The sequence below is a fragment of the Notothenia rossii genome (assembly GCF_949606895.1).
Source record: "Notothenia rossii genome assembly, chromosome: 5".
Taxonomy (NCBI): Eukaryota; Metazoa; Chordata; class Actinopteri; order Perciformes; family Nototheniidae; genus Notothenia; species Notothenia rossii.
This window is the reverse complement of record NC_136903.1, coordinates 35,970,716-35,984,484: the sequence shown is the minus strand read 5'-3', so window position 1 is coordinate 35,984,484 and position 13,769 is coordinate 35,970,716. Positions and strand designations below refer to the sequence as shown.

The window sequence follows — 13,769 nt, the reverse complement described above, 5'->3', positions numbered from 1 at the left end:
TATAAGGTTTTGGTGATCACCCTTATTATCATCATGTCATTTAATCATGATCTGTTTAATTAGCCAATGCTTACATCCAAAGAATGTGTCTAGACTTTACTCCTACAGACACACACTAACAATACAAATTGAGCTAAGTAATACACTCACGAGCCACTTAATTAGGTACACCTTGCTAGGATGGGTTGGACCCCCATCTGCTTTCAGAACTGCGTTAAGTCTTCATGGCATAGATTAAACAAGGTACTGGAAGCATTCCTCAGAGATTTCACTCAATATTGACCTGATCGCATCACACAGTTGCTGCAGATTTGTCGGCTGCACATCCATGACGCAAATCTCTCGTTCACCATATCCCAATGGTGCACTGTAGGATTTGGATCTGATGACTGTGGACTGTGACATTTGAGTAAAATTCATTGTCATGTTCAAGAAACCAGTTGGAGAATATTTGAGCTTTGTGACACGGTGAGTTATCCTGCTGGAAGTAGCCATCAGAAGATTGGTACACTGTTGTCATAAAGGCATGGACATGGTCAGCACAACCCGGTATCACGGCAAGACGTGAACATGTGACGATTTACCATGATGGGAGACGTGAAGCTGTCACGATTTCGTCCCTTCAAACGTGACAATTACACAGTATTGTTAACGTGGCCCAACCAGTGGAGATATACCCGGAAATGCCAAGCAAATGCTACCCCGACGGTCGGTTGTTATTATTATCAATATTAATATAATAATGATTTCATTTGTAATAGTCACACTCAATTTCGCCAATTTTCTGTTGCCCCAGCTGGTCGGCACCTCTTTTAGCAGATACAAAGGCTATATTCATTTATTAAATCGATGTGTGTGGATGTGGAATTAACGGACGTGACGTTGCACGATTGCGTTACCAGGCAACAGCTTCGGTTCATGTTAATTTATAAACTCTTCAACTCGAACCGTAGTTATATTTTAAAACATTTTAGAAAGCCTCATGAAATATTTTAATGTACATTTTAATTTAAATGTGAAAGAATGTGTGTATAACAAAATACATCCGTCAAAAACAATACCGGAAACAGACGTAGGCAAGATCCTCGGTTATGGCTAGAAAGGATCCTTCTATTGTAAATATGACGTCACGTTCTCGTTGTAACTCTCGTTGTAATCGGAGCGGCTCGGAAACACATCTACAGCAGTAACATGATGCAACATACACATTAATGCAGCAGCAATATTAATAGAGAAACATCAGACATAATAGTAAAACACTGCAAGGGAACATTTTATTGCACCAGGAGCTATCTTGGGACTTTTACTGCGACAACGTTGACTTGCCTGTGAATAAAAAATAAACCATAGTGTTGGTGATCTACAGTGTTGTCATTCTTCTTTGAACACCAGCAAGACCGCTTTTCAACGATCACACTCCCTGTCATTGACATAATTAATAGATAGTTTAGCTTCTCACCATCATTTGCTGTGGCCAACTGATGTTAACGATCCTAACTGAAAGGCTGCCTGCCAAACGTAAACATTCAGCCACGTGACATTCAGCCGAACTCTCGCGAGAGTTTTACACAAGACGGATCCTTTCTAGCCATAACCAAGATCCTCAGCTCGGTGATTCATGGTTTAGCCGCAATGCACGTTGGGAAATGGTGTTTATGCGATGTGAAATCCGAAAACATTTAAAAAAAAAATAATAATACTTTATTCCGAGTTTGCTTGCTTTTCTCTTTGGAGCTAATCACATAACGGCATTGTAATACATGGTTCGGCTGCATTACATATTACATATGCCGTAGTTATCTATTTATAGAGCCCTGATGAGAAGACTTCTATACAAACAGGAAGAACTGCCGCCAAAACTGAAAACGTGACGTGGATCACAAATATATCAGCCATTTAACAACATCTTAGATTTATTTTCACACAATATGTCTCCTTGCAATATCAACAGTAATTCGGCTGACTTTTATATTGGATCCAATTGGTAGATAGGCAGTATTTACACCATAACGGTGCACAGCTGATAAACGGGCACCTAGTGGTTAAAGCATGTTATTGAATTTTATTATTATTATTAACTAACAGAATAAGAGACCTGACAGGTGATGGTCAGACGTTGACCTGGCTGCACAGTCACAGAAGCTGGCTGTGTCAACTGTTCACACTTCACACCTGTACAAATACAAAAAAAAGTTATATGACAGATTATCCTGTTAAACAGCAGTATAATAAGTGTTGACTCACTTCCAGCTGCCAGCAGCAGCAGCAGCAGCAGAGAGAACATGATGATGATGACTCTCATTTCATTTAATTTCAAACCTTTATTTATACAGGTGTATCCCATTGAGATCATTGATTTCTTTTTCAAGGGAGACCTGCTCAAGTAGGTTCCACACGAAACATAAAAACATAAACAGAACAACAAAAGGACATCATACAGCACCATTTACATAACTATCCACATAAACAGGTACCAATAGCTTCCGATTGAGTAGCATCCAACCGAGCTTTAAAAACATTTAGTGGCACCAGATTGCTCAGTTTCCATTTAATTTGCAGACTATTCCAAGACAGAGGAGCTGCGCATCTAAAAGCTGTCTTCCCTAAGACAGTCCTAGCAGTTGGCACATTTAATAAAACCACAGCATTCGATCTCAGGCAGTAGCCACTTACAATTTTCCGTGAGATCAGGGAGCAGATATAAGATGGAAGTTTCCCTAACATGGCTTTGTATATAAAAATGTACCAGTGACTGAGCCTCCGTACAGTTAGTGAAAGCAAACCAGCCCTTGCATACAGGGTACAGTGATGGGTTAATGCTTTACAGTTTGTCACAAATCTCAGTGCACTGTGATACGCAGCATCTAACTTGACCAGGCAATTGGCAGGTGCATTCATATAGATCAAATCACCATAGTCCAGCACAGGTCAAAAGGTCACAGTGACTAGCCTTTTCCTGGCCTCAAGCAGAGAAACAGGACTTGTTCCTGTAGAAGAAACCTAGCCTAACCCTCAGCTTTTTAAGCAGGTTATTGACATGAAGTTTAGAAATGTGAGACAATCATCAAGCCAGATACCAAGGACTCTGAGAAGACGTGAGCTCCTGATCCCCTTTAATCTCCACTGACAGTCTCTTGTGAAGGCCTTATAACTGTATCACAATGGATATTACTGAGTTTGCATAGAACCAAACGTGTTCACGTGTGAATGTGAACATTAATAGAATATCACCTCCCATCTTCAGAGCAATCTGACTATTATAACATTAGCGTTAAGAAAGCTTAATTAAATATCTGCCACAACATAAGTAACTGGATCAAAGTAACAGTACAGTCCGCGGCATCACATCATAATGTATCATATATCTCCTTATCTGAGTCAGCTGAGCCGTATCTGGCCGTGCAACACTTACAGTGTCACATACTGTATGCAGAAGTATTATTTTAAGCAACACATTACGAAACACTCGAGTCAAATGTAATTAAAGTCAGATCGTGTCTTAGACGGGGCATATCATAAACCTGTTAATGTACGCATTCAAACACTTTTTCTTTTACCAGCTGTGTTCACCTTGCAGGTGCAGCTATGTGGCTTTTATCCTGGATAAAGTGTTTGAGTCATGGATGTTTAAAGTCTTCATATTTGTCTAATTATATAGTTGACTTTTCATTCAGGAAGTATACGCGCTGCGCTGTCAGTACGCTTCTCCATGTTTGTGATTGGTCGAATGCTCCAAATACTACCCCTTTTATGTGAACGCGCACCTAACTAGATAGGCACGGCTGGCTTGAGCGATACACTTGATAACCCGTGTCGTAGTGCCGTTTAGCGAGAGGGCGTATGTTTTGGATTAGGCCAACCGGCTAACTCAAACATATCCAGGTTAGGTTGAACCAGTTTCGTGGTATACCCCCCAGGTCTTGTCCTGACTGAGCACAGGCACCTGTAGCCTTGGCTACTGTGCTCTCAGTGTTTTGTCTCCCTGTTCCTGCCTATTGGCGTCAGCTGATAGAGGTGTTGGTTTTATCTTGTTATGCACAATGTTGATTCTTCTCTCAGAACTAGCTAAATATGGGTCTGGGGTAGAGATCTTCAGAATTGGTTTGGCATCTTTTGTGTCAATTCGTGGCACACAACATGTCTTGTGAATAAACCATCAGTTTGCCATCAAAGTTCCTGCTCTCCTCGTGTCTCTCTGACTCCTGTTTCCATTGCTTCAGAAGTTTCCATCGCATATGAAAGATTTTCACATGTTTGTAAATTATTTTGGTTTCAGTGTGTGTGTTTCACATGGGTGAACAGTATATTTATATGTTATGGAATGAAATACAATGTCAGATTAGGGGAAAGTTAGGGGAGTGCATGTTAATGTGTCTGGAGGTGGCGTGTTCCAAAAGTGTTTGGGTTTGTCTGCCGTGTGTGGGCTGCGTTCCATTTCAAATTGCCGCCCGTACAATGTATGCACCAGTCTGTGATATGCCGATGTGCAGGCCCGCCCCTCCATACACGCCGATCACACAGACTGCGTCTGCCTCTCGCCCTCATCTTGTGGAGGGAGCCTCATCTGATGCGCAAATGCGGCGCAATTGAGCGCGCCACAGTTTCTGCTGCGAGGCTCCACTAGCTGTAATCGGCTTGGTGTGTCCAGGGTTTACACACCACCCCCCCGTCGACGCTCGCGAGGGCCTCATCACATCACAGCCCTGCCGATGTGATATAATGTATAGGACCTTTTTCCTCATGGGTGTCATTCACAACAGACCAATCATGACAGTTTTAGAGAATGAGTTTGTATGGATACACTTAAAACATATTTGTATTTGTCTTGGCTTCAGCTCACTGATAACATAAGAACACAAATAGGCACAACACTTACATAGATGTTTTTTTATATGTATTTTATTACTCCAAAATAGAAAAAAAAAAGTCAGCCATATTTAACTGGAAAAGTTTTCCTTTGGCTCCCAGGAATTTTTCCACTTCGCCCCACTGTAAAACAGAAACAGTCAATCAATCAATCAATCAATGTTTATTTATATAGCCCAATATCACAAATGTTACATTTGTCTCAATGGACTTCACAGTTTGTACAGAATATCAGTATGACAATACTGACACAGCAAAAAGTATTACTTTTTGGAATATGTAGTTCTACAGTATGTTGACAATGCTATTTCAAATGAGAAGATATACTAAGTCACTCAAAAATATCATGATGAAAGTGCAGTATAATGTATATATTTATATATAACACGTACATCATATATAATACAAGGTACATTTTTTATTTCAAAGTCAATGTTTCATTTGACCAATTCTTTGAATTTGCTGTCTTATCAATGCCCAAACATACAGCACTAAACTTAGACAACTGCCTGCAAGACTGCACACAGAAATAATACTACTTATTACTACTAACTATACTTATAGTATAATTGTTAAGAACAAATGTAACAAGTCAGTAATTACAAAAGAGATCAAATACCATCCAGCCTCACATATCAATCATTTAACCTTTAGTGATATTGATCAATGATAAACTCTATTGTATATTTTAATTTCTATTTCAATGTAGGCTACTTCCCTGCTTATGTGTTACAATCAGACAGCGTTTCTAGGGCGCGATGTCTGAATGACGAAGGGCAGAGAACTTGGATGTCTTACTTTATGGCGCAAACGTCTGATAGAGCTATTGATGACATGGCTCCCCACCCCCATGTGATCAACTAAATTCAATTTACTGCTGAGGAACCCAAAATGTTTAAGTTAGTGATCTCAGGGTTGATGAAGTTGGTTGGTAAGACTACTTTGTGGCCCCTGTTCTGCCAGACCCATCAGCTACACTGAAGGAAACTTCAGATTAGATACATACCATCCAGAGCAAGACTGCCACTGCACCAACACCTCGGTATGGCCCTGAGTAAAGAAACACAGATTTTAGGTAAACTTCATTTTTTTCAAATGTCATACATGTAAATACAAAAAGTCCAGTGAAATCAAATGATAATTTGAAATAATAGTAGGTACGATTAACTCAAACATATGAAGGACTGTAACATAGTCAATAGCATTTTCCCCATCAGTTTAATATTTTGGAATACTATTATTATTTAAAAAAATATTTGTACTGCCAAGAATAGGAATTCACCTACAAAGGATTACAAGAAAAAATGTAATATACAAATAAATGGCTGGACATGATGCATTAATGCGACATGAAGCATTACACAAGTACCTCAACCTTAAATTAATAATAAATTATTGTTACTGTAATTTCAATATTTACATTAGCAGTCATGCTTAAGACTGAAACACTCCTTTTAAACAAAGTATACGAAAATCCAATAAGATAAGACTTGGTTCCACGGAAACATTATTGTCATTGTTTATTTATTTAAAAATATTTTCTAAACAAACCTCCCTGATTCGTTCCCTCAGTAGTTTTTTGTAGGGGAAAGTGTCTGACCCTTGATGAATGGGACATTCTGCAAGGAATTAAAAGATGGTAATAAGTTGAAGTTCAGCAATAACCTCCTAAACATTGCCTAACATCACATTGTGCTCAATTAAACTGTTCAAAATGGCACTGAGACTTTTGATACTGCAAAGTCTTAAACAAAACAAAAGGTGGTGTATTCTAATTGTACCGATGATTGTTTTCTCTCTCTTTAACTAATTCAATGTGCAAAATCAAACACAGTTTCAGTCGATGTAAATAAGATAATTACTAATTAACCCGCACATACCATTAATTGCCACTTTATTCCTCGTTGGTCTTCTTTTCTGTGAGGAAGACACTGAGGAGAGAGCAGGAGTCAGCCCGGAGGAGAGAGCAAGAGTCAGCCCGGAGGAGAGAGCAGGCAGGAGTCAGCCCGGAGGAGAGAGCAGGAGTCAGGCCGGAGGAGAGAGCAGGAGTCAGCCCGGAGGAGAGAGCAGGAGTCAGCCCGGAGGAGAGAGCAGGAGTCAGCCCGGAGGAGAGAGCAGGAGTCAGCCCGGAGGAGAGAGCAGGAGTCAGGCCGGAGGAGAGAGCAGGAGTCAGGCCGGAGGAGGGAGGAGAGAGCAGGAGTCAGGCCGGAGGAGAGAGCAGGAGTCAGCCCGGAGGAGAGAGCAGGAGTCAGGCCGGAGGAGAGAGCAGGAGTCAGGCCGGAGGAGAGAGCAGGAGTCAGCCCGGAGGAGAGAGCAGGAGTCAGGCCGGAGGAGAGAGCAGGAGTCAGGCCGGAGGAGAGAGCAGGAGTCAGCCCGGAGGAGAGAGCAGGAGTCAGGCCGGAGGAGAGAGCAGGAGTCAGGCCGGAGGAGAGAGCAGGAGTCAGGCCGGAGGAGAGAGCAGGAGTAAGGCCGGAGGAGAGAGCAGGAGTCAGGCCGGAGGAGAGAGCAGGAGTCAGGCCGGAGGAGAGAGCAGGAGTCAGGCCGGAGGAGAGAGCAGGAGTCAGCCCGGAGGAGAGAGCAGGAGTCAGCCCGGAGGAGAGAGCAGGAGTCAGCCCGGAGGAGAGAGCAGGAGTCAGGCCGGAGGAGAGAGCAGGAGTCAGGCCGGAGGAGAGCGCAGGAGTCAGGCCGGAGGAGAGAGCAGGAGTCAGCCCGGAGGAGAGAGCAGGAGTCAGGCCGGAGGAGAGAGCAGGAGTCAGCCCGGAGGAGAGAGCAGGAGTCAGGCCGGAGGAGAGAGCAGGAGTCAGCCCGGAGGAGAGAGCAGGAGTCAGCCCGGAGGAGAGAGCAGGAGTCAGGCCGGAGGAGAGAGCAGGAGTCAGCCCGGAGGAGAGAGCAGGAGTCAGGCCGGAGGAGAGAGCAGGAGTCAGGCCGGAGGAGAGAGCAGGAGTCAGGCCGGAGGAGAGAGCAAGAGTCAGCCCGGAGGAGAGAGCAGGAGTCAGGCCGGAGGAGAGAGCAGGAGTCAGCCCGGAGGAGAGAGCAGGAGTCAGGCCCGGAGGAGAGAGCAGGAGTCAGCCCGGAGGAGAGAGCAGGAGTCAGCCCGGAGGAGAGAGTAGGAGTCAGCCCGGAGGAGAGAGCAGGAGTCAGGCCGGAGGACACAGGAGTGAGGAAGAGAGTGAACTCAGTGTCAGTCTCGGTGGTAAGAGGTACAGACAAGTCTGATCCTGGGTCTGCGGCCATTTCTGCCTGTGTGGTACAAGGGCCCTCAGGTTCAACTGCCAAAGTCACTATTGAGAAGAAAAAAAAGTAGACGCATGGTGAATAAATGACCAAGTATAATCCGCCATATACATTTATAATCTGAGTAATTACAGCTAAAAATGAAACAGCGGAACATCAGTGATTCTGTGTTACAATGGCGTTTGTTAGCAACCAGGAAATGACACCAGTAAGGACAAACAGATGAGAATGCTGCGTGGGGTCTGGGTGCCGTGTTGGCGGGACGTTGGGGGGCTCGCTGCTCCGCCCTTTGAGGCTCGAGGAGCAGACAGTGTGAGCTGGATTACTGGTGTTGTTTCCTGGTTGCTGTGTGGGGTCTGCGAGACAGCGAGGAACTCAGCCTGAGCGCACACACACGCACACACACTCACAGCCAGGCTGTGAGTGTGTGTGCGTGTGTGCGTGAGGAGATCCGCGGAGCCTCGGCTGAGAAAAGATAAGGCTGAGTGAGTGTGTGTGAGCCGGTACGTCACTATGCCCGTTACGTCACTATACTCAGGAAGAAAAAAATTGAAAAAGAGCAGCATAGACAGGTATTTTCTGTGTTAGAGTTTTACTCGCTACAGGGTGTACTTTGAGGGTTTGTGACTCTGCAGACCGTTTACATGCAGGAAAAGCTTCATAACACACAAGGGGACGGGTAATAACCAGAAAAGCATGACATGGGCCCTTTAACTGACAAAACAAGACATAACGACATATTTGTACTACTTGGTAAACAGTGATTCACATTTTTTTACATTTAAAACCAGATAACTGAGCAACTAATTTACAAAAAATGTTAACAGATACATTGCTGAAATATAGCATGCAGATTTGTATACTTTACCATTAATTAGGCTTTCGTAAATCCTCTTTATGGTAACAAGTGCATTGTTACCATCTTCTGTCTCGATTTGCCATGGACAGATGCAATCGGCAAAAACCATTTGTGCCTCTCTTGGCAAGAAGGAGGATGGGACGCCGATCTAACATTTTCCATTTGTGAAGCTGGAACACAATGGACACAAAAAAACAAGAAATATTATGTACACAACAGTTCTAAACATTTTCACACACCTAAAGCCATTATAACTCCATTTATTTTGCATAAGTGAAAAATGCACTGATGTGATACGTGTGCACATTGAGGAAGGCACCCCACAATTAACCAGGTGTGATTTTAGACCCCTTTTAGGGGAGCCCCTAAAAAAGAACTGTAAAAAAAAAAGAAGTTTATCGAGCTCGGGTTCACTTTGAGTTTTTTTTACATGGGCATAGTTATTTTTATATGGGTTAGGGATGCCAGCGATTATTCTATTTTTCGAATATTCGTTACAGTCTCCATAATCGAAAATTATTTTTAAAATTCGATTTTATTTATATATATTTTTATTATTATTTATGTATTTCTTTTTTTTCCTGGCTTAGTTTCAATTCGGCGGCGAATAATCAATTAATATTCGCCAGGGCTGTCCGATTTTGATCATGGTCAGTTTCTGGCATCCCTAATATGGGTCCATTTAACTCTCACATTCAGATATCTGAATAAGCTACATTTAGCTTTGAAACATGTCAGCAAGCTATAACCTATATCATTTCAGGTTCAAAGTTCTGCATTAACAGCACTTCAGATGTAAAGCTGGTGTTACAGGGGAATTTTTAAATGACTGTTCGAACACGGCTCAAAGTCAGAGACTCTGGTAAGCTTAATGAAAGTGCTTTTAAGGGCCTCTTTATTAATACTAACTCTTTCCAGGTCTTGATTGTCTTTCAAGCACTATATTAATATGGGCTGGTTTTGATTCTGTGACATTCTTGGTTTTACCATTTATTCAAAAATGTATATGATATTTCATTTATTTTACTTTTGGAAACCATAGTCACATAATTATGTGTTTTCCATACCATGAAGTTCCAAAATAAAATATAAAACACCAAAATGCAGGTTTTTTTGTAAGATATAATTAGAAAAACATGTACATTGAAGCTCTGATTCTAGGAATTACCACTGGCCTGAACTATGTTACTTCTGGTTAAGAAATAATGTTTTACTAAAACTGGGTGCTTGCAAGTACAAACACTATCTAACATCAGTTCGAAAAAATGTGTTATGCCTTTACAGCTTTAAATACAACGGTGACAACAATTTTGCTTAACACATTACATGAAGTGCAGTAATCGTGCACTAGTCTGTACTTCTCACATAAACTTACTTAAGAAATTAGGATTATTTTTAAAAAGTAAATGAGGGCGACTGTTGGAAAGTATAAATCAATTCAGTAATTTAACAATTTGTATAAAAAGATTAAGATCAGGGATTATTTACACACTTTTTTATGATAACTGACATCTGCAAGAGAAAAAAGCTTACCAGTAAATGTGTCGAGTCATACACTTTGTTGACACTGTGGTTTTTCTGTTGCGTGGCCTTCCACTCCTGTGCAACCTTTTCTTTTTGCTTGGAGAGTTTCTCTTTGTAGGGTTGGATGGCACCACATTGTTTGCATTTTTTACTTGCTACTCCTATGCTTTCCCTGCATGTCTGGCACACTTTTTGAGTAGGCGTCTGTAACAGAAACACAGATAATGTCAGGGAATACCAAAAATAAGAATACTATACTACAAATGTTTACAGGATTCATGTATTTTATTATATCGTGAAAAATCTTGTTAAAACAATGAAGTCATGTTTTTTTATCTTTTAGATAGGATGAACAAAAATCACAAGAGTAAGGAAAACAATGTTATACAGAGTCAGTCACACGTTTAAATTGACTGTTATGGACAACCCTAATCTGTAAATATCTGGTTGATCCAAAAGTTGATGCTCCATCATCACAGAAAATAATACTAAAATCATCATTAGCAGGGGTGTATTGCTAATTCTATAAGTTCTGCACGTGTGCACGCGCAGTTGTGGCTTGTTTTGAAGCTTATGTAACTACTGTCAATTAACACTCCAGCCAGAATCAACAAAGAATGGTCATTTATTAAGTCTGCATTATTGAATAAATGTGTGATTCTTACAGTAAATGCTGCACACAGCTGCGTGATAGTTAAGTGATCAGTGAAGGACCTTTATAAACTAACTCCCTCCTGCTGAGGTACAAAGGTTACTATATAAAAAGTGTGCACATGTATTTAGTATCCTATCCATGTGAATATGTTTTAAGTGGGGGTGGACCTCATGTCCTCTAGGGGGGTCCGGAGGCCCCCGTGAAGTTAAATGCATCAATCTTGTGCACTTGAGGGCAAAATTAACTAAATCTATGGATACATCTGTCAACACCCATATGAAACTTAACTGTATACATTTCAATAATAAAAAAAATGATAAGAATAATACTTTTTTTAAATGTATCTTTGTGCATATTTAACTATTTACTGTTTTGTTTTTTTATGCATTTGTTGTATGTCCAATAGTATGAATTGTAATGATTTCATCGATGTTTTAGATTCATTCGATTTTTTTTAGGGTGCTGTGTGACGTTGAACCTGCGACCTGCAACCTGTGACCTATGAACCTGTATTTGTATACTACCAAAGGAGCTATTGAACCTAAGAACTTGAATTTCCGACTCCTATTGTGGAACATTACAATAATATAAAAGTGTGCCTTGGAAATATGTATTTCCATATATGGTGACCAAACTGTTTCAGACCCACTGAGATAACTTAGACTAAAGTTAACTGTGTAAACATTACATTAGGTACATTAGCCTCTTAGCCTATCCGTTATCATAGCTAGCTAGCACCAGATGCTAACAACCATCCCCGTTTTAGGTGCCGGAGCGGTGTTCCGGCAGTATTACACCCCTGGTCACTCTTCACTTAATAGATAAATAGTATTTAATATAGTTATAAAGAATGTGACGTTTGATAACATTTGGATCAACCGCATGAACCGATGGATCACATAACTTCCATGCTCACGTTAACGTTAGCTGATTCTACTTTTGGCTAATTTAGCTTTGCTATCATTATTCCTAGGTAAACATAGTAATCTTAGTCACTGTACTAGACGACAAAATAAAACAACATAATACATATCCCAAAATGAATATACTTTTGATATCTGACTACTCACGTTTATTAGCTTGTCTGGGAAATAAATGGATGTTGTCTGATGCAGTGACGAGTCCAAAACCCCGGTGAGTTAGCATTTGACCACTTCCGGTTCCCTCGCGTCAGAACCAATGAGATTTCTCCATAGGATTTGGGAAAATAGCTCGAAATAAGGTCTGTGGTCGACACAAATTTAAGAGGCGAATCACGTTTTGTTCTACGACAGAAAGCCGTGATTTTTGAAGAGTGTACGTGTCTGAAAAACGATGGTTGTTAACAGAAGTTGTCGAGGACGTTGTACGTCATTACGCCGCCTCCCGTTGATTTAAAACGCGCCCGTGGGTCGTAAAGGTATACAGGCTGACGCACCCGTTGATTGAAAACGCTGCTCTGGGTCGTATTAATGGGTCGGAAAACGAGGAAAACAATCGACCTATTTGGTCGTATTAGTTGGAGGACTTGTTGGATTAACAATGTGCAAATAACAGCTACCATAGTGCAATGCCCATACAGCTGCCAGCCTGATGTGCTTAACACTCATTCATAGGCTAACTCACCAGTGAGCAGAAAGCAGTGGGTTCTATATGAACAATAAAGAATACAAATAACCTTTCACAAACAGGTATTTCATAACTGCTTACAGTAAGGAAGACATTTAAATTATTATTGGCCGTCACAGGCTGCTGTAAACTAAACACCACTCTCTCTGACAGAACACCTCACTGAGTGATTTAACTCATATGTCTAACTTTCAGGTTTCTCTTTTCAGCCGCAGACCCCATGTCGCCTCTTTATGTGCGTCGCTAAGTTCCTCGAACTACTTGTGTACTTTAAAGCGGCCCGGCATCATTAACAATTTGCGAACGATTTTTCAAGTTGACCGTCTTTAGTATATAGTGCCGCTCACATATACCATCAGGACGTTACTGAAGGGGTGAGGCTGCGGAGTGATACTGTGTGTATGCAAGTCCGCATCTAGGACGGATCTATGTATCATGGCTGTAGACCTGTTAAGTAATAAAGATACCTCATACAAAGGTCTACGGATACCTTATTACTCTCCATGACCTGTGGTCAACTATATAGCATAAAGGACTATTACACCGTCTTTCTTGAACAATCCGAAGTGTTGCCAAACGTTTGATTTGTAGGTATTTTTCGGTGCGCTGTGTTTCTCTTTCTCCTCAACTTCCGTGTGTGTTGATAACTGAGACTCTCGGCCTCCTTAGTGGCGAAGCAAATATCAAAGATCGTCTCTGCTGAGCGTTGACAAGATGAGGGGATTTTATATGAATGTATCGTTTTTTTACCGATGCAAAGACGCTACGAAATCGATGCATCGCGAGTTCAACCCGGTTCAACCCAAACTGTAGCCGATGCGCACTCTTTCAACCGGTGCACTCGCATCTTGAACGTTTATGCCGGTGCACCCGCATCTTGAACGTTTATGCCGGTGCACCCGCATCTTGAACGTTTATGCCGGTGCACCGATGCGAATCGGTGAATCTTAACATCTCTAGAGCACAGGGATGTCAGTATTGTTTTTGAAGCAGGGTATAGAAAGTACATTATTGAAATGAAAA

The 13,769-nt window shown here is 41.5% G+C and overlaps 2 long non-coding RNA genes across 2 annotated transcripts; both read right to left on the bottom strand.

Moving 5' to 3' along the window:
• Positions 1 to 4,879: 4,879 nt before the first annotated feature.
• On the bottom strand, positions 4,880 to 7,019 carry LOC307042093. The gene is made up of 2 exons (XR_013808997.1): positions 6,747 to 7,019; positions 4,880 to 6,485 (listed from the first exon to the last, which is right to left on the bottom strand). It is a non-coding gene; the product is annotated as an uncharacterized lncRNA (long non-coding RNA).
• Positions 7,020 to 7,896: 877 nt separating this feature from the next.
• Positions 7,897 to 12,292, bottom strand: LOC307041967. The gene is made up of 4 exons (XR_013808955.1): positions 12,209 to 12,292; positions 10,493 to 10,687; positions 8,969 to 9,129; positions 7,897 to 8,147 (listed from the first exon to the last, which is right to left on the bottom strand). It is a non-coding gene; the product is annotated as an uncharacterized lncRNA (long non-coding RNA).
• Between the last annotated feature and the right edge of the window lie 1,477 nt (positions 12,293 to 13,769).